Raw genomic sequence first — 23,218 nt, 5'->3', positions numbered from 1 at the left:
ACGACACACCATTTCGCCTGCATCACGCCCGTTAATGGCTGTTATTACGGGTAAAAAAACGGGCAGCGCCGATTCACTCGTGCTTTTCTTTTCAGAACGGCGAAGATTTCACGTGGCCTGTTTTATTATACGCTTTCAGGAAATCGTGCACGTTACTGCATTGTCGATGTCGAGTGACACTCGGCGACCTATTACGAGTCGAAAATTACTATTGTAGTGTTACATGAATACGTAACGTATTTGTATTAACGTATTAATGATAATATTATTAATAACTATTATCAAGAATTATATAAATTACTACTGCATATATTACTATTATAGTGTTGCTTTATAAAATGTCACCCAGTAGCTAAGCAAATAAATAAAAAGTTAAATAAGCAATAATAATTATTATTATAAATACAGTAAAATAAAAACAATAAATATGAATAACATAAAATAAAATAAAAATAATAAATATTAAATATGAATAAAGTACATATAATATAATAAGTTATAAATATGAATAAAGTACAAATAAAATTGAATGGATGCCTAAAATATAACGATTATAAAATAACATGATTCCATTGTTTTGCAACCTAATGTAAGGATTAACATCACAGCTCGTCGAACAGTCGTGAAGTTCACGAAGCTGAAGCATCTCGTTCGCGTGCATGAAAATTGAAAGGCAACGATCCGAGCAATCGATCGGAGCAACCGTGAAAGTTTCTCGGCTCTTTCCGTGATCGATCACGCTTAGAGGATTAATCGCGGGTTCTAGGTCGCGCAGGTTCGATCGATCTCGGTTCTCTTCCGGAACGATCTATCGTAATCTCATCGGCCACGTTCGCCGATCACAAAAAATTGTCTGTCACGTTGAACGTATCGCGACGGAAGTCTTCAATCCCCGTGACGACTTAATAGTTTCCTCGATTACGGTTTCGTGACGATGATGTTATTTCTTATGTCGACCTTCTAACTAGGTTAAAAACTATGCCCACGGGGTGTGACTATGGTATATGTAATACGTAGACTTTGCACGATTGTTCGATACGTAACCATTAATGTATATAATGAGCATTATTTGTATAAATTTTGCGAATATGGTATGTATGGGGACTATGAAATGTGAATAGGAAAACTTAAAATGTTTAATAATGTGGAAATGGGTTCCTGAGATCATTTGAAGCAACTGTTTCCTTTGCGAAAATCTTCTACGAGGCTTCGTTAAGGAGTTATTAAGGAAAAATCACTGACCAATGGGAGGCGAGATCGACCGACGCGTGGTGGCCGAGCCAATGAACGAAAGTGGGTTTCGTAAGATTGTTGGCTCGTCTACTTCACGCTGGCTGAATTTATCTCTCATTGGTCACTGTTTTTTGTTAATACCTGCATTTGTTAAACAAGCATTTTTATTAGCAACAAAGCCGTGTATTGCATTTTCGTTAAACAAAACAGTTGTAACAAATGATCTCGGGAACCCTTCATTTCCTGTTTATGAGTGACTTTTGAGACACCTCCTATATATTTCTTTTATAGGCATACCTTGTAACATTATTTTGTACATTGGACACATTTCTTGTATGTTTAATTTAAACAATTTAAGTAGAATATTTACATTGAATATCTTTTTGCACTATTATTATATACATCCATTTTGTTCTATCACTTTGTACGTTCACTTTGTAGTATTAATTTTATACACAAATGAAAAATGTTCACTTTTACTTTGTACATTTAGTATTGTACAATTACTTTGTACATTCATATTGTATCATTACATTGTATATTTATCTTGTTCCATTACAAACTAAATTTACTTTGTACATATATCTACCACCCTTATACTACCTTGTACATTTATGTTGTATCATCACATTGTAGATTTATCTTATTCTATTACAATGTACATCTATCTTGTTCCATTACATAGTGCATTTACTGTGTGCATTTATATCTGGTTCCCTTACTTTCTATATTAACCTTATTCTTTTACATTGTACATTTACTTTGTTAATTAATTAATCTTGTACATTTATAATGGATTGTTGCAATATGGATTTCTCTAGATCTATTACATTGTACATTTACTTTGTACATTTATTTGGCACCTTTCCTGTATATTATCTAGCACATTTATATTGTTCTACTAAATTGTACATTTACCTTGTACATTTATATTGTATTACAATACTAAATTGCACATTTACCTTGCACATTTATCTTGTTTCATTACATTGTCCATTTACCATCTACATTTATATTATACCATTACATTGTTCATTTATTTTGTCGCATTAAAGTGTACATTCACTTTGTACTTTTAAATTGTACTATTACTTTGTACATCTATTTTGTTCGATTACATTGTGCATTTATCTTGTTCCTTAACATTGCACATTTGTATTGTATTATTATTTTGTACATTTATATTATTCCTTTATATTGTACATTTACATTGTACGTTTACATTGTACTTTTATATTGTGTTGTTGCTTTGTACATCTATCTTGTTCCATTACATTGTGTATTTATCTTGTTCCTTTACATTGCACATTTCTTTGTACAGCTGCCTTGTACACTTATATTGTACCATTACATTGATCATTTACTTAGTACATTTATATTGTATTATTACTTTGTACATTTATCTTGTTCGTTCATATTATACATTTACTTTGTACATTTGTCTTGTACATTTATATTTTATTATTACTTCGTTCATCTATCTTGTTCCATTACAGTGCGCATTTATCGTGTTCCCTTGTATTATACATTTATCTTGTTAATTTACCTTTTACATTTATATCGTACATTTATCTTGTTTCTTTACATTGTACATTTACCTTGTACATCTATCTTGTTCATTTACTTTGTACATTTACTTCACACGTTTCCTAAATCCATCACAGCGCGATCTGCTCGTTGTCATTGACTGATAATTAAAATTTCCCACCGGGTCATTTCTCCTCATCCAGAGTACCAATTCATACCCAAATAATCATTTCCTCCATTGACAGTATTTTTACATGCTTTTTCCCGCGCGGCGTGTATTAGGTCGGTACTTTCTCCCGGTCGCGACGCAGCATTGGTAAGAAATTAAGGTCATTTTAATTCCTACGGTGTTCCAACACTGTACAATGGTACCGGGAAGATGCTCAGAGACTTGATTCTGCTTACGGAAACAGAAGAGGTGCCTAGGAATTTCACGGATAACTCGCGGCCCGTGAAACAAGTTCCAAAGTGTCACGATCCTGAACGGCTTCGCCCGGTTGCCTGCTAATTGCCTACCGACCACAATAATCCCATTAAGCTATCAATACTTTCACCGCTACCGAATCTGTTCCGATTAATTACGATTCACGTTCGATTCATAGACCGCGTGTACAGTGACCATGCGTCGATGTCTCTAGACACTTCGTCTGCTTATGTCAAGGTTATGACAATCATAGATTTACTTCGCATAAATAAAAGAAAAGTTATGGCAGTTGTTGCTAGATTTGTCTTTATTAATTTGCAGGATATTTTAATAAATATTTCAGAGTTTCGGGACTCGTGAAAATTGTTCGATGACATGAACAATTTACAAGTGATTTGTAAATCATGTTAGACGAAGAGTGTACCGTAATCGTTGTAATCGGTAACGTTGCTAGAAAACCCGTGCAAGAATGTTGCAAAAAGTCCCGCATGCGGTTTTACCCTGTTTTTATATTGTAGGAGCCGGACGTTGGACACCTATCGCGAAGCATTTCCGCTTTTATCATTGCGCAATGTTATGCAGATAAAGTTTCATTATGAATATCTCTTGTCGAATAATCGAAGCTATCGCAGATAAATTAAAATGCAATACAAAGCATATGCATAAATGGAAGTAAATAAAATGGAAAGGAAGATGTGAACAAAAAGAGACGAACTAAAAATGTCTGTAACGAAAAGCGGCAATTATTTACGACTCGACCTAATAATATCTCGGACGAAATCGTGAAAGGAGCATCCGGCAGAGAAACGATCATGGTCGCTGAAGATTTCTACGCGAAATAGGGTGCCGACCTTTGGACCTGCACCGACGCGACGCCACGCACAGTGGATTCGATGTTGTGGGCGCTTGGAACAAGATTAATATCTTTTAAACTAATTCATTTTACACTTATGTAGCTTGGGTTTCTTTATCAATTTTCAAGCAATTCTTTTAAAGAGAATGAGAAGATGAGTCGATTTATATATAAGAAATTGTATATATATGCATATATATTAAAAAGGTTGTGTAAGAAGATTATGTTGTTATTAATATTATTGTTAATATTGTTCTTATTATTACTATTATTATCAATATTATTCTTATGATTACTATGATTGTTAATATTATTACTATTACTATTAGGACGGCTTATTCTTACTATTATTATTAATATTAAAACTTTGTACTCGAAGCGATTTCAATTGCAAATCTAAAATAATTTTTCTAGCTTCTGTTATTTCTATTTTCTATTTTATATTTTTATGTTCTATACAATTACACTTTCAACAATTTTTTAAATCTAAGCTTCGACAAAAACTATAAAAATAATTTCGTAACGTGTAACAACAATTTACGTTAGGAGATACATAACCTTAACGTAACGATTAAATATTATAAACATAATATAGTTATTTAATTATCTTAAATTTCGAACGCCGCCTCGCAGAGAAAACCATAAATACCGATGTCAATGCGATAAGTCGACAATAAATTGATTTAGAAGCTACATAACCTCGAAATAATAATTAAATATTATAAACATAACATAATTATATAATTTTCTTATTTTTCTGGCGTCGTTTCACAAAGAAAATCCTGGATATGGACGTCAATGCGATAAGTCGACAACGAATTACTTTAGAAGCTACATAACCTCGAAATAATCATTAAATATTATAAACATAATATAGTTATTTAATTATCTTAAACTTCGAACGCCGTCTCACAGGAAAAACCATAAATATCGATTTCAGCGCGATAAGTCGACTATAAATTGATTTAGAAGCTATATAACCTCGAAATACCAATTCAACATTATAAACAAAATATAATTACATAATTTCCTCATTTCTTTGGCGTCGTTTCACAAAGAAAAGCCTTGAATCAATATTCGACGTGTTAATTCGACAATAAATTTTTTAGAAGCTACATAACCTTGACATAACAATTAAATATTATAAATTTACTATTATTATTTAAATATCTTAAAGTTCTGAATATCGTCGTCGACGCGTTAAATCGCCAACGAACCGCCTGAGAGAAGAGTTCCCATAAGCTCGAACCACCATGCGACATCCCGAATAGAAAACGAAATCTAGGCTGCCGGTAGGGAGGAGGTAGCGAAGGAGGGATAGGTCCTGCGTGCTGGGGCCCAGCGTCGAACGACCTTGGCCGGAGGGTGTTAGCGGTCCCGGGAGGACGGCCGAGCGTCTGCCCCCACCCTCCGGCCGGAATTAGAACGTGTTTTAGGGAGGGAGACCTTGACTCCCCGTCGGGCACGGGATTTTCAGGCGATCGCTCGGGGCCCACACGCCCCCACCCCGCTTCCACGTTCCGCGACGGCTTGCTTAACCAATACTTAAACCGCGGGTTCCGCTGCGCCGCGACTATTCACGCAGCATCGGCCGTTGGTCCCGCATTCCGTGTGCACGTGTCTTCGCGAGAACGCGTGCAAGAGACGAGGCCCCGCCGTCGATCGTGCGCGCGCGTGCAACGATACCGGTGACAGTGAGACCCCGATACGACTTAACTTAACCCCCCTCCCCTCCCGTGGACCCTTGAGGAACCGAGCGCCAGTGTGTGAGCCGGGTGAAATACCTGGTGGAAGAGGGAAGAAGAGGAGGAAAGGTGTTCGAAGGGCTGTTTTGGTTGGAAAAGGGACTCTTTTGTCCCCGAAGGGAAACTTTTGGGACCAACGGAGGGAATCCGGTCGCGAGATCTTCCTTGCGAGGAGGAGACGTATCGAGGCTGAAATCGGCCGGGATTCCGGCCCGGTGAAGTGCCAGGAAGTTTACTTTCACACGCGGCACCGTTCTCGCCGGCTAAAGAGGTAAGTCTCGTTCGAGAAATCAGATGACTTGACGAGCCCCGGTGGCGGACTTTGATGATATCGTGGATACGCGGATATAGTAATGATAGTAATAATGATAAAAATATGTTGATGTCTTGGGTTAGTATAGAATAGTAATAATAATAAATATAATAATAAAATAAAATATAGCAATGTTAATAAAGTAGTAACAATAATAAAAATATATGGATGTCTTGGGTTAGGATGAAATTTGCTATAATGATTTTGGGGTTGTTGAGTTGTAAATCTGAAATAAAGATTGTAGAGAAAGATGGAGGATTTAAAAGAAGAAGCACATAAAAAGATAATACAGTGAAAAATTGTTATTATTTTTGATTGATTAGAGAAATTTATGTTTCGGATAAATTTTTGTTCGAATAGCAGGAAGAATTATTTGTTTAAACAATTTTATAGTTGAATAATTCGAACTGCTTGTTGGATTTGTTGTAATACATTGTGGTATGTTCAGGCTGTTTATTAAATATTATATTACTTAACTAGGAGTCTTTTAGATTTTTTATAACGAAGTGGTTGTTAAAACCACATATTTTTAATGTAAAAGATTATAAATCCTCTGAGTAATCCATAAGTGTATGATTTTGTTATTAATTATAATACATTCTCTGATTATAGAGAATATTCAATTGTGAAATATTCAAAAATATTTTGGATATTTTTAATAACCTTAAGAAAGAAATGTTTTTAACAAAAGTTGATCAGTATTCGACTCTTCATGAATTGGAACATGGAAGTTTAAACAAAAATATTTTTTTTATAAATAATACTAGTGACCTAGATTGTCCCAATGTTAATAAATATTTTTGTATACATCTCGAGGATTTTTTTCATGTTGCTGAAGAAGCAAATCGCACATAGAGCATTTAGAACACGGTCTTAAATACCGTAAAATAGAGTAAAGTGGAGTAGAATGAAGTTAAATAGAAAGGAATAGAGTGAAATAGAGTAGAATAGGATAGAAGAGAGCGTAATAGAGTAAGGTATAGTGGAATGGAGTAGAATAATGTGGAATAGCGTACAATGGAGTATAAATTAAGCAAAATAAAGTGGAATAGAGCAGAATAGAGAAAAATAGAGCAGAATAGAGCAAAATATAGCAGGATAGAGTAAAATAGAGTTAGAGTAGACTATAATGTAGAATGGGCTATAACAAAATGTAATAAAGCATAACAGAGTAGAATAGAGCAGAATAGAGCAAAATAGAGCAAAATAGAGCAACATAGTATGGAATAATATAGAACAGAGTAGAACAAAATCGAATAAATCGCAGTTTGTCATCGAACACATTCTCGAGATCATACATGCCATGTCGCGGAAAAGACTTGTGCGACACTTTACTACATTCTCACTACACCTGACCATAGCCATGCTAGTCGATGATAGTCCTCAGGCGTGACTAAAGCGCGCGGTACACGAGACGGAAACATTAATTCATTCCCGCAGAGAAGGCGCGCAAAGTGATCCGCTGAAAAGTAAGAGAATTTATCAGCCGGTGTTTTGAGCGTTGCAACAACGAGCCGCTGTTTTCCAAGGTGCTCTCAGCGGAAAGAGAGAAGAAACTTTTAGAAACCAGCTAGAAAGTGTAGGATGCGTTTTCAAGAACTGTACGCGATCTGCTGTAACTAGGTGATATTTCGAGCCTCAATGTTTCTCGCGCGAGCATATTACGCCGCGATCGAGAACGAGCCACGGTCCGGGAACGATCCGACGTTCCAGATACACGCGTTTCGGACGAAAAAGTGAAAAGCAGGAGGAAAAATGACATTTCTTACGATGAGAGTCAGAGGGGCAATTATTGAACCTGTTGTCGCGTAATTTGTGGTGAGAATTATGAAATTTGGTGGAAGATAGGTTGCATAGGAAAATAATTAAATTTATTTAATTTATATTTATATCTTTGAATGTATAATTCATTTATTAAAATTCATTTCTTTGTTTGTTTATTTATCTATTTATTTGTTTATTTGGTATATACATTTTTAATATAGTTTGCAATATAAAAAGATCAGACGTGACTATCTGTAACAATTAAAAAACAAAATTAAGTATGAAAAATACTAGCTGATATACTACCTCTGAGTACAGTGGACCATTTTTCATACTTATAAAACAAATGCAATCACTCGCAATGCCATCGTGACGTATGGTACAGTGTACCATAAGCTCACGAATGGATCTAACTGGAACATATTTTATTCTACTTATATTATATATAAATATTAAATTATATATCTTAATATAATCAAGATTACTATAATTATATAAATATATCTTAATATAATTTAGATTAATATAATTACAAAATTATATAAATGTAATCAATATAATTGATATCATATTAAACAGATACTATATATTTGTATTATGTATTTTTATATACTATTTTTATTGCCATATAATTTTATTTTAATTACACTGGTTTTACGAAATCAGACCACTGTCCGCTAGCTTCTGGTCTGACGAGTGCGGTGCATGTTCCACTGCAGAACGTCGCGCCAAGTAGAATAGACTAGTAATTGGTCAGACGACTGTATGAAGCTTGCCGACGCGGAACGCGTGGGAGTAGCTTCTGCCACGGATTCTTGGGAAACAGATACTGAGCAGACACAAAAAATATATTGAGAGGAACGATCTAAGAGTCATTTCACAGTTGTTAGTGGATGCATCTAGTATCTAAGAGTCACCTAAGACTCGGTCACCTTAACTCATATTAGGACCCCGATAGATGTAGGGTCTATGAGTCATTTTAGATACAATAGATGATCTAATTAGAGTCCAAGAATTTCTTCAGACTCTTTAATCGACTCATCTAGTTATAGTTGCCTCATCTACTATCTAAGAGTCTTTCAGATTTTATAGTTAGCTCATCTACTATTGAAGAGTCATTTCAGACAATATAGTTGACTCATCTACTGTCTAAGAGTCTTTCAGACTTTATAGTTGACTCATCTACTATTTAAGAGACATTTCAGACTCTTTAGTTTGACCATTTTGAATTTGACAGTCCTTTTGACTCTTTAGTCGACCTATATACTATGTATGAGTCATTTCAGACTGTATAGTTGACTCAACTACTATCTAAGAATCATTTCAGACTCTTTAGTTGATCAATCTTGAATTTGAGAGACCTGTCGACTCTTTAGTCAACCTATCTAGTATGTATGAGTCATTTCAGACATTATAGTTGACTCAACTACTATCTACGAGTCAGTTGAGACTCTTTAGTCAATTTGTCTTGAGTCTATATGTTATTTCAGATTCTTCAGTTTGTACATCTTGAGTTTGGGAGTCATTTCAGATTTTATAGTTGACTGATCTACTATTTAAGAGTCTTTCAGACTTCATAGTTGACTAATCTACTATCTGTTAATCATTTCTGACTATTCAGTCACCTCATTCACCATCTAAGACCAATTTCTGACTCTTCAGTCTTCCGATCTATGCTCTAATATCCATGCTACACGTTGTAAACAACGCGCGCACAAGCTCCAGAATAATTTCGGACTCCATAAACGACTTAATTAGACTGGCGTGCGCCAAGTAACCAGTAAATCTTGCGACCTTCAAACGTCGGAAACGCTTAGCGTGCGCCGCACACGAGTGAAACACATGTTTCTTCGACGTGCAGAACTAGCGGCGACGAAAGTGTTTCGCTTTTCTTCGGGCGCGCGCACGGCGGGAACGTTGATCGCTCGGTGTTCTCGGTGCGGTTATCAGAGCGCGGTGAGGCATCGCGAGTCGAACACACGATTCGGTGTTTCTGTTAACTGTGCATCCACTCGCGGTGGCTTAATTAATTCATTCGTCTTCTGGAGGATGCAAAATGTAAGAGCGCGTCCGTGAGAAAAGAAATCGGGGAAAACGTCCGCTCTATATAAATGTTGTATGAGTAGGAAGTGTTTTTTCAAATTTATATATATATATATATATATATATATATATATATATATATATATATATATATATATGATTATTGTTAATAGCGTGTTTGTAGTGTATTTTAATATTTATGATTAATATTGAAAGTTAATACTTTGTATTGTGTTAATATTGTCTATTAATACTGAAGATAATATTAATATTGTATATGAATATTGTATATTAATACTATACTATACTTAATATTAATATTATATATGAACACTGTACATAATATTAATATAAATATTTTATACTAATACTGTATGTAATGTTAATATTATATTACCAGTGTAAATAATATTATATGAAATTATTGGCATTTATAGCCAATTATTTACATAACTAGTGTCCAAAATTTTTATAATATAGAACACTAATTATAATAATCAAGAACAACAATTGCAATTAATTAAATAGTAACTAAATAATAATTCAGCAGTAACTGTTATTAACTAAACAGTAGCTAAACAATAATAAAATATTAACTGTGATTAATAAAACAGTAACTAAACGGTAATAAAATATTAACTGTAATTAATTAAACAGTAACTATAATTAATTAAACAGTAACTAAACAATAACTGTAATTAATAAAACAGTAACTAAACAATAATTGAAGAGCACCTGTACATAACCAATTTATGTTATTAATTATTAGTTGCATCGGATGCTGTATCGAATTCAGATATAAACGTGTTGACAGGTTTCGTTAAACGTGTTAATGACATTTGCCGCAATCTTGACGGGAAACGTTCGCGGCCCGTGGTGGTGTGACCCTGGAAAAGTAATTGAACACAGCTTGCTTCGAGAACCCAGATCAACCGGTTCCGACCTCTTCTAATATGGTCACGTGCGAAAGTCAGGGGAGCCACTTACAATGAAAGCATTCGTCGACTCCATTTTTCTTGAATATCAATATCCTATTATCCTATTGATATTACCGAATTCTTGATAGGACACTTAGGGTGTAAAATATTATTTTAGACAATGCCTTAAATAATGTATTAAGGTCTTGAAATTATTTTAGGGTCTTTTGGATGATGCACTTAGGGTATAGAATTATTTGAGTGCCTTAAAGTAACAAATCAAAATGGTAGAATTATTTTATATCTTCATAGTGATATAAATTATTTTACTTCAGACTGTACATGTAGAGTATAGAATTATTTTAGACTCCAAAACTGAGGTACCAAGCTACCAGAATTAATGTAGGCTCTTCTGGTAAGGCTATTAGGCTGTGGAATTATTTTTGGCTTCTGAAATAATGTACCCAGCTATCAGAATTATTTTAGGCTCTTTGGATGGTGCACTTAGGGTAGGGAATTATTTTCAATTACCTAATTGATTCACTGATATACTAGAATTAATTTTAGGCACTTCAAGTGACTCACTTTAGATGTAGAATTATTTTAGCCTCCAAAACTGATACGAGCTACCAAAATTAATTTAGGTCCTTCAAATAAGACACTTAGGCTAGAGAATTATTTTTTTACTTCTAAAACGACGTCGAAAGCTAACTTAATAATTTAGGCTCATTAGATAATGCTCTGAGGCTATGGAAATATTTTTGACTCCTGAAATCATGTACCAAGCTACCAGAATTATTTTAGACGATGGATAGGTAGAAAGATCTACCTTACTCTCGCGTCGAACGCAACAGGAACCTGCTGCACGGTGGCCGATCGTTCCGTTTTCGCTGGTCGCATTCCGTTGTATTTTGCAGCTCGAGAACGAATTTCTCCTCGATGCAAAGACGACGACGCGTCTTCAGATGCGCCGTTCGACGCGTTCGGGGCAAAATTTCAGGCGTTCATGGACTACGGAATTGGACACACCTCTTTAAATAAACGTTGCAAAATAATAGTTTTTCTAACAATATTTATAGACAGGATTGTTGTCGAAATATTGTTTGTTATTCTATTTGAGCGTATTGATCGCGAAATGCTTGAAAAGTTGTTCGAGATAATGCATAGTTTATAGACTAAGGCGTGGTTTCGTTGAAGAGGCGTGGCTTTGTCGAAAGGGCGTGTCTTTGTTGAAGAGACGTGACTTTGTTTAAAGCGTGTGGTTTCGTTGAGAATGCGTGATTTCGTTGAAAGCACGTGGCTGCATTGAAGAGACGTGGCTGCGTTGAAGAGGCGTGACTCCGTCGAAAGGGCGTGACTTTGTTGAAGAAACGTGGCTGCGTTGAAGAGGCGTGGCTTCGTTGAAGAGACGTGGTCAAGTTGCCCCAAGGAGCAATCTATGCTCCGGAGTGACAACAGTGCTGCGAAAAAATCTATTTAGTGATTTAGAGAGAATAAACAATTGCCAATATCCACACTATTCTCTCAACAATTCTGCAATTAATAAAGCTCGACAATAATAATTATAAACAACGAAAAGAGAAACTTCAATCACTATTATTTTCAACTAAAAACATTCGACTCAAAATAAAAATAACATCGCAATGATATCTTTCTCCAATAATAATATATAAATTATGGTTGTTGAAAGATTCCCTATTATTCATCACTCAAAAATTCTGGAAATAATCGCGTCCAAATAAAAAACTAATAAAAAAAATCCCAAAAAATTATTAGTCGACTCAGAAACGTTCCAAAAGGTAATAATTTCGCGTCGATGTTAATTACCGTCGTTCCAGTCGTCGATTTTTGAATCATGCTAGTTGAATTCGGCAGGATTCGCTTGCGAACGAAACGAAATCCTCGAACAGATTTCAGCGGTGGCGGCGATTTCAGCCGATTGCGACAGAACAGCCGCCGCGGTTTTACGAAAAATATTGTTGCTCCAGAAGGCGCGCCGCGTTTCCAGCCGCGCTCGGCTTTTAATTACGCCAATCGCAAGGCCCGTGACGGGTTCACATTTTCAGCTTTCGTGGGCCGATCGTATCGTGCCGAGAGGGAGGCCCGTCGAAAAATTCTGAAAGAAATCTGCTAGATCGAATCTGGCCGGCGCGGCGGCGTTTCGTGAATTGGGACACCTACGACGAAATCGCGGAGCTGCGCAATAACACCGGCGATCGCGATTCTTTCCGTAGATCATTTCTGTTCGGGAGTCGGTGAACCGATTATTTGGACGATTACTCGAACTACTTCTTCTTCATTGATTTTGAAATCGGTTAAATAACTATTCGCATTAGGTTTTCAGGTTTATTATATGTAATACACAGTATATAGTATATTAAATGTGATATGGAATACATAATATAAAATATATAATATATAACATATATGACATACTTTATGTATATTATAATATTGCATGTCTTATATAATATTTTATATATATTCTATATTCTATACATTAGAATATATAGAATATATAGAATATAGAATGTATAGAATCTGTAGACTATATGGAATATATATAATAGAATATTAAATATACACAGTATAGAATATATAAAATATATAGCCTATAAAATGTATAGAATATAGAAAATATAGGATATATAATATATAGAATATAGAATGTATAGAATATATAGGATATCAAGCATACAGAATATCGAGTATACAGAATATAGAATATATAGAATGTAGAATATATAGAGCAAAAAATATATATAGTATAGAATATATAGAATGTATAGAAAATATGAAATATATAGGATATAGAATATATATAGAACATGGAATATAGAACATAGTATATATAGAATATGGAATGTACAATATATAGAGTATAGAATATATAGAGCATATAATATATAGAGTATAAAATCTATAGAGCATAGAATATGTAGAGTATAGAATATATAAAGTACAAAATATATAGAGTATAGAATCTATAGAGCATAGAATATATAGAATATAGAATATATAGAGTACAAAATATATAGAGCACAGAATATATAGATTATAGAATTTATAGAGCATAGATTATATAGATTATAAAATATATAAGGCACGTGACCACGATCATGGTCCATCAACCTTGCAGAACATAGTATTTCGTCGCCCGCATTGCATAACCCTTTTATGTGAAGCGTCCGGCGCGGATTACAGAATCAGCTGAGAACAAGGTTCCTCTAAACATATTTGACAATTCCATAAAAATTTGTCAGCAGTTATTACGAAAACTAGAGGACCTGGGAATACGTAATGTTAACCTTGACTCAAGACTGGGTTCAAACAAGATTAACATCTCTTGGCTCATGATTCTCCTAGAAGGAATCAACGCAACGCTTATCTTCTTGTTCGTCGTTTACAATTCTTTTAAATGATTAATTATATATTATTTTATATATAACATATTATTATACGATGTTATATATATATTATTGTTTATATAACATGTTGATATATATCATTATATATGCATGTATGGAATATTATATATATAATTTATTGTTATATATAATATATCAATTATTGCATATATAATATATTATTATATATTATTCTATGTACATACATACATACATTATAGAAAAAACAGGAAAATTTTGTTAGAATTGTCAGTTAACCAATCATTAAGACAAAATTAACAAAGAGAACAGCTTTTTAGAATACTCGGTTAAACTAATTTCTAAATAAATAAACAAATAGAGCAAATTTCATAGAACACTCAGTTAATTAATTTCGAAAGAACTGAAAGAATAAGGCAAATCTTTTACAACAATTTTTTAACCGATTTCGAAATAAATAAACAAATAGTTAATTAGTCTAAAACAACCGATAAACCAATTTTCAAGTAAAAAAAACAAATAGCAATACTATTTTCAATATTCGATTATAATAACGCATAAATATCATTGACCTAACCTCAAAATGCCACGATCGTTCCAAGTACAGGTTAGGTCTGGGTCACGTTCAACCAGGTCCCAGTAAACAATTACGCTAGCAACTATCGTTACAAGGTGCAGCAAACGGCAAAAGGTGTTCAAGACCTGCTTTCTATCGCCCGAGCGCACCGCAATCACCCGATTTTTCATACCGGTTGAGATCGGTATGAGAATTTTAGCGAGCTAAAATATTCACGATCGCAGCGGCTCGAGCGATTTTCTACCGTGTGGCAATTAAGTCCGCGAAACAGATTTACGACGACGCGTGGCCCTGATGCGAAAAACCGTCGCGAGAATGCGTCGAAAAAGCAGCCGGTTTGTCGAGCGAGGATGAAATGCGCGCGGTCGTTAAACAATACCACCGCTTCTTTGGACCTCTTTGGAAGTCTAGGAAATCGGCAAAAAGTTACACGAGCAACATTGTAGACGGTTTTGTTAGCAAATCGGCGAGAGAGCGACGTTTTACCGCGCTTTTTGTTTGGGCATGCTATTTCGAAGCAGATTTGTCTTCGACAGAGTGGGATAGCGGCCTGTTTCACTTCGACGACTTGTCGAAAGTTTCTTGGGAGTGATTATTGTTGTGTTCAAGTAGTTTTTGATCGTTTGTGCAAACTAGAAATGTTTGACGTTGTTTGAAGGACGCAGAGAGGTATGGAAATTCATTTCGATCTTTGGCAATATTTAAAAGTGGTCATTGATATTATTTGTAGAATTTTTGTAGTATCCTTGGACATGAAACAAAGTGTTTGTATAAACTAGAAATGTTTGACGTGGTTTGCACGATAGTTTAAAACATTAGAAATGGCATAGAAATTAATTTCGATCTTTGGCAATTATTAAAAGTGGACACTGACATGAATCCTAGAATTTTATAGCAATCTTGGATATGGAACTGAGTGTTTGTGCAAACTAAAAATATTTGGCACTGTTTGAACGATGTAGAAATGGCATACAAATTGATTTAGACTTTTGGTAATTATTTAATGTGGGCACTGATATGATTTATAAAATTTTCTAGTATTCTGGGGCATGGAACTGAGTGTTTGTGCAAACCAAAATTTTGTAGCATTGTTTGAACGTCGCAAAAGTGTCACAGAAATTAATTTCGACCCCAATGTAGTACTCGACATGGATCCGAATGCTTGTGCGACCAAAACACATTTGACATTATTTAAATTAATTTTTTCCTCAATTAAAATGTTTGTTCAAACTAAAAACATCCAGCACTATATTCCAGGATCAAAAACAGTAAAAAAATCGCTTCCTTCTTTCTAACCAAAACTCTACCAGCATTTCCTCATCCAAAATTAATTGTTTGCACAAACATTGTCAAATGGCACAAATTGTCAAACATTGTTTGAACTAAAATAAAAATATAAAATAAAAGCGCGCAGACATTGGCCACTTTTTTCGACGATTTGAGAAAGTTGTGATTAAGAAAAATTCCTAAATCCTTCAATCACCTCCGCTTGAAGACTTCGTAATACCTAATCATACTCTTGACAGAGCCAAAAGGTAAACATTACCGAAACCTCATCAGCGAGAAAAGGGGCTGGCCAAGGCTGACTCAGCCGTGAGGAAGCGCTGAGCGAAGCGTTAATGGTCAGCCGTGAAAAGTTCAAACGGAATCGCCCGGTTGCATAAGCGACTGAAATTCCGCAAGCGGATTGTAAACAAACGGGGGCGAACAGATCCGTCGGTTTTGCGTAACCGGTGTACGTCCTTCAGGTGTGACTGTCCTTGCCCGGTCTACCTTTAAACAGGAGCAAACGATCCTTTTTAGCTGGCCGAGGTATGAGGAAACCACGAGTGGAGAAACCCGAGCCGTTCAAAGGTGATCGTTCAAAGACCCCTTCGAGTTAATGCCTCGTTCAATTTCTGGCCACTGATGGCTCAGTAGTACAAGGACGGCGAAACACTTAACGAAACGATTTCGACCACGGCTTGCTAAATTTCTGACGCCAGGAGATTTCTCCTGGTAATCAATTTTCTAAGCCGCCTGTCAATCAGCCGTGTCTCAACTTAATTGCTGACCGAAAATCGATTCTAAATTTACCTAGTGTGAAACTTGCAATGGTATCTTTTTTCTTTGTTAAATAGAGGAATTTAGAATAACAAGAGACAATTTTTGTTGCAGTATAATGTTTAGAAACATTGATAAATTTATTTATTAATTTCGAAGTAGTCGATACTCACTTTCAAAATTATTTTAAAGACAATGTATGCATATATTATTATGAAAAAAATCAGAAGTGTTGTTTGGCCTCTGTTTTAACTAGAAAAAAATAGTACTGCAGTGGAAGTTGAAGGATCAGCTGAAAAAAAAAATAAAAATACTGGAGGGGTGAATCTCATGTCTTCATACTAATACGATTACTCGTTTCAAAAATCATTTTCAATGCAAGAAGTGGAAATATTGTTATGAAAAAAATAGAGTGGCTTCGTTTGGCCTTTGTTTAAACAGGAAAAAAATATTCTGTAGCGTAATTTCAAGAATCGACTAGACAAAAAATAGGAATTGTCGAGTTTGAATCTTGTCCCGACGTCTCAACGCGATTTCTCGCTTTAAAAATTGTTATAAACGTAACAAGTGAGAATATTGTTATAAAAAAATTACAGGGGTATTGTTCAACCTTTATTTGAACAAAAAAAAATAGTTCTGCACCAAAGCTTGGAGAGACGGCTGGGCCAAAAATAGATACCTTGACGAGTTTAATTATCCTACCTTCGTACTGATGCGATTCGTGGCTTTCAAAATTGATGTAAACGCATCAAGTGATAATATTATTATTTCAAAAATAGTGAGACCTCATTTGGCCTTTACTTGAACATAAAAAAAATATTCTGCATCGCTATTTWWMGWWTMGWCKAWWCKWWAAATAGCGATGCAGAATATTTTTTTTATGTTCAAGTAAAGGCCAAATGAGGTCTCACTATTTTTGAAATAATAATATTATCACTTGATGCGTTTACATCAATTTTGAAAGCCACGAATCGCATCAGTACGAAGGTAGGATAATTAAACTCGTCAAGGTATCTATTTTTGGCCCAGCCGTCTCTCCAAGCTTTGGTGCAGAACTATTTTTTTTTTGTTCAAATAAAGGTTGAACAATACTCCTGTAATTTTTTTATAACAATATTCTCACTTGTTACGTTTATAACAATTTTTAAAGCGAGAAATCGCGTTGAGACGTCGGGACAAGATTCAAACTCGACAATTCCTATTTTTTGTCTAGTCGATTCTTGAAATTACGCTGCAGAATATTTTTTTCCTGTTTAAACAAAGGCCAAACGAAGCCACTCTATTTTTTTCATAACAATATTTCCACTTCTTGCATTGAAAATGATTTTTGAAACGAGTAATCGTATTAGTACGAAGACATGAGAGTCAAAGTCACTAGTATCTCTATCTTTTCCATTAGCTGATTCTTCAAGTATTGCTGTGCAATATTTTTTTCCTGTTGAAATAACGGCTAGGCGATAGTCCTGTATTTTTCATAATAATATATTCAATTGTTATGTTTAAAACAATTTTGAAAGTGAGTAATCGTAGTAATAGGATGGCTTGAGATTCAAACGTTTCGATTCCTATTTTTCATTTCACTGCTTCTTCACGTTTCAGTGTAACATATTTTTTTCTTGTTTAAAAAAAGATCGTAGGAGGTCTCTCTATTTTTTTAATTGCAAAATCTTCATCGGTTGCTTTCATAATTATTTCGAAATTGAAAAATCAGTACCGAGATGCAAGATCCAAACTAGTCAGTGATTTTATTTTTTCCCTACTCGAATCTTCAAGTTTCGATACTCACTATTTTTTTCTTGTTCATACATAGACTAAACCACGTTCTTCTATTTTTTCCATAACAATATCTTCGTCTGCCATCTTTAAAATAATTTTCTAAATGAGAAATCGAACAAACAAACGAGACTCGAACGAAGTGCTTCTTCACCAAGTTTAAATCGTATTTCCGATGGTACTTCGACGACCACAGACGTAAAACAAAGTAAAACCATAACCTAAAAATGACAACGGACCACGCTGTGCGTAAGGACTGTCGAAAAGAAGAGCGAAAGCCGAGCCGGAAAGCGCGGAACGAGGAAGTCGGAAACTAGGCTGGGTCCAGAAGAACGGCGCTAGAAATGTCAGGAAAAAAAGCGCGACAACGAAATGCCGGTTAGCCGATTTCACAGGTGAGGTCTCGCGGTTCGAACGGCAAAGAAAAAAAAACGTCGATCGCGGCGGCGGCGGCGGTGAGTGGGGGAAATGAGAGAAATTGAATTGGAAACGGAACGCGCGACGCACGAGGCTCGTAAGAAACGCGTTAATACAGAGGCGTTGATGCTCGTCCGCAACGATCTAACGTCCGCGATGTAGAAAGCGGAGGTCCGTTTCCATTTGCTCGGCCATGCTAATTCATATTCCAATGAATCTTATCGAAGATGCCCGCTCGGCTTATGAGTGAGTCATTCGGTCCAATTGCTACGGGGTTGACAATGATTTACGTGTAATGATAATGAAAACATATGTTGATGCTAATAGGAGTTAATGCTACATCCAAAGAGAGGGCGCAGCGTAAACATATATGAATCTCACGCTGTCGTACTAATACGGTTCGTCACTTTAAAAATTATTTTCCGCACAAGAAGTGAAAATATTGTTGTAAAAAAATTGTTGGAGTGTTGTTTAAGCATTGTTTAAACAGAGAAAAAATATTTTGCAATGAAACTTGAAGGATTATTCTGTGGAAAAATAGAAATGCTAGCGTCTTTGAATCTCGTGTCTTTGTACTGGCACGATTCCTCACTTTGAAAATTATTTTAAACATTATAATTGAGTATATTATTATGAAAAAAATACAGAACTATAGTACAATCTCTATTTGAACAGGAAAAAAAATATTTTGCCACGAAACCTGAAGGATCATCTAGTGAAAAAATAGAATACTATTAACGTTGAATCTTATACCTTCGTACTGACCCGATTTCTCACTTTATAAATCATTTAAAATTAAACAATTGATTATATTATTATGAAAAAAATACAGAACTATAGTCCAAACTCTATTTGAACAGGAAAAAATATTGCACAGCGAAACCAGAAGAATCAGTCACTGGAGAAATAAAGATACTATTGACTCGGAATCTCGTACCATCGTACTGCTACGATTCCTCGCTTCATAAATTATTTTAAACACACCAATCTACCATAATATTATAAAAAAAATACACAAGTATTCTCCAGTCTCCATTTAAACAAGAAAAAAATAGTTCCGCGGCAAAACCTTCATGCTTCATCCATAAAAAAATTATAAACGCTGACAAATTAAACCCTGCCGTATAACAATGTCTCCCCGTACAATGCACTGTACATAGAACTCCTCGCTCTAATGTATGAATGGTGACCACCAGAGATCAGAGGACGCAGATCGGCCCGATTTCGTGCACATTCCAATTCGCCGGTGAACGTTGTGAAGGATCATGGAAAGAGAAAGAAAGGCTGTGAAGCTCGATCGCGATGATAAATCGGGAAGTAAAAAAATGCGAGAGGATGGGGCGGGCCCCCGGCGTGGTGGGAGGAAGCACAGTAGAACCGGATCAGCCGGGGAGAATATGGACCGGCTGTGTAAAACGTGCGAGCTACACCGCTACACCGCAGCGTACGGCCGCGGCGTCAAGAGGAGGACGAGGTGCCGGCGGAGGCGCGTTTATCCGGACCGTTGACCCACTTACCCACTAAACTCGGTGCCGAGGCGGGAGTTCTAGGTGCGAGAGCCGGTCGTGCATCATCCTCGTCAGCGGGCATCATCATCATCATCATCGCCGCCGTGTGTCTCGGTTTGCCATTTACCTTCCCCGCCCGATTGGTCCCGTCGACAGGACCAGACGTGGCGGTCCACCTTTCTCTCTTTCCATGTTTTCTCTGTTAGTACGAGTCGCGCGCGTCACGACCGCCGTCGGGCATCGCCTCGTCTTCGGCGCCCCTCATCGTCGTCTTTCACGGCCTCTCGAACGACGCCCGGTGCCCACGGACTTTCTCTGTGACGGGTACCGTTCCACCGGACCACGCGATCGTACGATACCCAGGCGCACGTGCTACCGTCGCTACTCCAATTCGCCGCGGTCCGAGATGCTGTATTTTCTGGTCAAAAGTCAATTTCACGATTTTAATATTGGATTAAATATTCTGATATTTTTCTTCGAAGCTAGAGCCTTTTGACGCTTGGAACTCTATAGTGTCAGTCCCTTCTGATAACACCAAAATAGATTAGTAATATATGAATTAATAATATATTGATTAGTAATATATGAATTAATAATTTATGGATCATTAATATATAAATTAATAATATATGGATTAGTAATACATGAACTAATAATATATGCATCATGAATATATAAATTATTAATGTATGGATTATTAATATATAAATTAATATTATACGAATTATTAATTATATGATAGTATACCATTCTAAAAAGAGTCAACTGTCTTGTAGAAATTATAATTAATTATTTATACCATTCCTCATAGAATATCAAGTGCAGAATATATAACATATTTGTAGTTCTACATCTTAAATAATTTTGCAATCGTTAGGAAGAAATATTAACATCACTATTAAAATTGTAGGAATGTTGTTTAACCATTGTTTAAACAGAGAAAAAATATTTTGCAATGAAACTTGATGAATTAACCAGTAGAAAAATAGAAATGCTAGTGAATTTGAATCTCGTGTCATCGTACTGACACCAATTTTCACTTCCAAAATTATTTTAAACATTATAATTGAGTATATTATTATGAAAAAAATGCAGAACTATTGTTTTGTCTCTATTTGAACAGAAAAAAAATATTGCACAGCGAAACTTGAAGAATTAGCCAATGGAAAAATAGAAATACTATTGACAAATCTTGTGCCTTCGCACTGATACGATTCCTCACTTTGCAAATTATTTTATTTCAATTTTAATAATTTTGCAATCGTCAGGAAGGAATATTAAAATCATTACAATATTTAATAAAGTAATACATTTCTTACCATTTTTGCTTCCAATGTTAATTGATCAAACAGTGCATTGCTGTCTACATGCCGGAACAACATTTTCCGCGCTAATTACAACGAGTTTAAATTTCATCCAATTATGATTGCGGGAATGATCGTCGGAAAAGTGAAAGAATGTTTTGTTCGATGTTATTAACAAGCTGTGTTTTTAATTGACAAGGGAGGCTCGCCACGGTCGTCTAATAAACACGTCGTCGCCGTCTAATAAAATGCTCTCACCGTGCAAAGTATTATATTCTCGATGAAGATGGAACGTGCAGATACTATATAATGGAAGGTGTACCCGAACGGAACTGTTTATTATATACAGTAGAGTTAGAGTGTGATCGACGATATTCGTGTCCACGCCCGCGGGATTTCTAATACCGTCATGGTTTGTGGCTGACATAACTACGGATCACCTAATTCGAGACTTGTTAATTGCGGAGAACTGTACGCGAACGAAATGGCGATCGGGGTGTACACTGATATTAAAACGGCAATGCTGCTAATCAGCGCTATAGCCGAGTCGATCTAAGTCTCAACACTCTGTTAACGAGGCAATGTCACGTAGATGCATTTCTTTCTTGGTTAGGAAAGCGGTGTTGAGGTTAGGTGTGTTTTTGGTAAAGGGGATCGAAAACAGTGTTCTATTAAATATAAATTTAACATTAAAATTGAAAACATTATAAATTAATAATATATGGATTATTAATATATAAATTAATAATATATGGATTATTAATATATAAATTAATAATATATGGATTGTTAATATATAAATTAATAATATATGGATTAGTAATATATAAATTAATAATATATGGATTAGTAATATATAAATTAATAATACATGGATTAGTAATATACAACTTAATATTATATGGTTTATTAAAATATAAATGAATAATATATGGAATATTAATATATATATAACTAATGTAGAGTTATCAATTATATGAATGGCTATAAATTATAATTATATTGGGACCTAAGTCATCCCTAACCTATATCTGCAACCACAACGCGGATTATATATATTTGTAGCAAGATTGAGTCGTTATAATTTTTAAACGATGGTTTAAAAAATTTGGAAATGTCAATGTTCTATCTTTCAACTATAAAAATTATTAAAGAAGGAAGGCTCTTCCTATCAACTTTCTACTTCGTTCAATTGATGCTGACAATTTTTATTTTGCACAGAAATCCGCGGTGTACTTGTTACATTCGAAACATTTTAAGGTTAGGTCTGGATTAGGCAAACAATGTCCATATAGTATTTTCTAATTTTCATTCTAAACCTCAGTAAATACTAAGGCATATCTAATACATACTTATAGAATTCGAGGACAGGACTAGACCTAATCCACAGT

General features: G+C 35.2%; 2 protein-coding genes across 2 annotated transcripts in view; one reads left to right on the top strand and one right to left on the bottom strand.

Moving 5' to 3' along the window:
- The window catches only part of Sit (stuck in traffic), a 130,234-nt gene that overhangs the window by 73,327 nt on the left and 33,689 nt on the right, over positions 1-23,218 (bottom strand). The gene's annotated exons all lie outside the window — the stretch shown is intronic.
- Positions 5,614-23,218, top strand: part of LOC144477007 (very long chain fatty acid elongase AAEL008004) — a 56,018-nt gene continuing 38,413 nt past the window's right edge. Inside the window, exon 1 of the mRNA XM_078194390.1 lies at positions 5,614-6,053. The gene's annotated coding sequence lies outside the window, so the exon portion shown is untranslated. The remainder of the gene's footprint in view (positions 6,054-23,218) is intronic.

Source organism: Augochlora pura, chromosome 11 (genome assembly GCF_028453695.1).
Source record: "Augochlora pura isolate Apur16 chromosome 11, APUR_v2.2.1, whole genome shotgun sequence".
Taxonomy (NCBI): Eukaryota; Metazoa; Arthropoda; class Insecta; order Hymenoptera; family Halictidae; genus Augochlora; species Augochlora pura.
The sequence above is the reverse complement of the archived record's forward strand: the minus strand, read 5'-3'. Positions and strand labels throughout refer to the sequence as shown.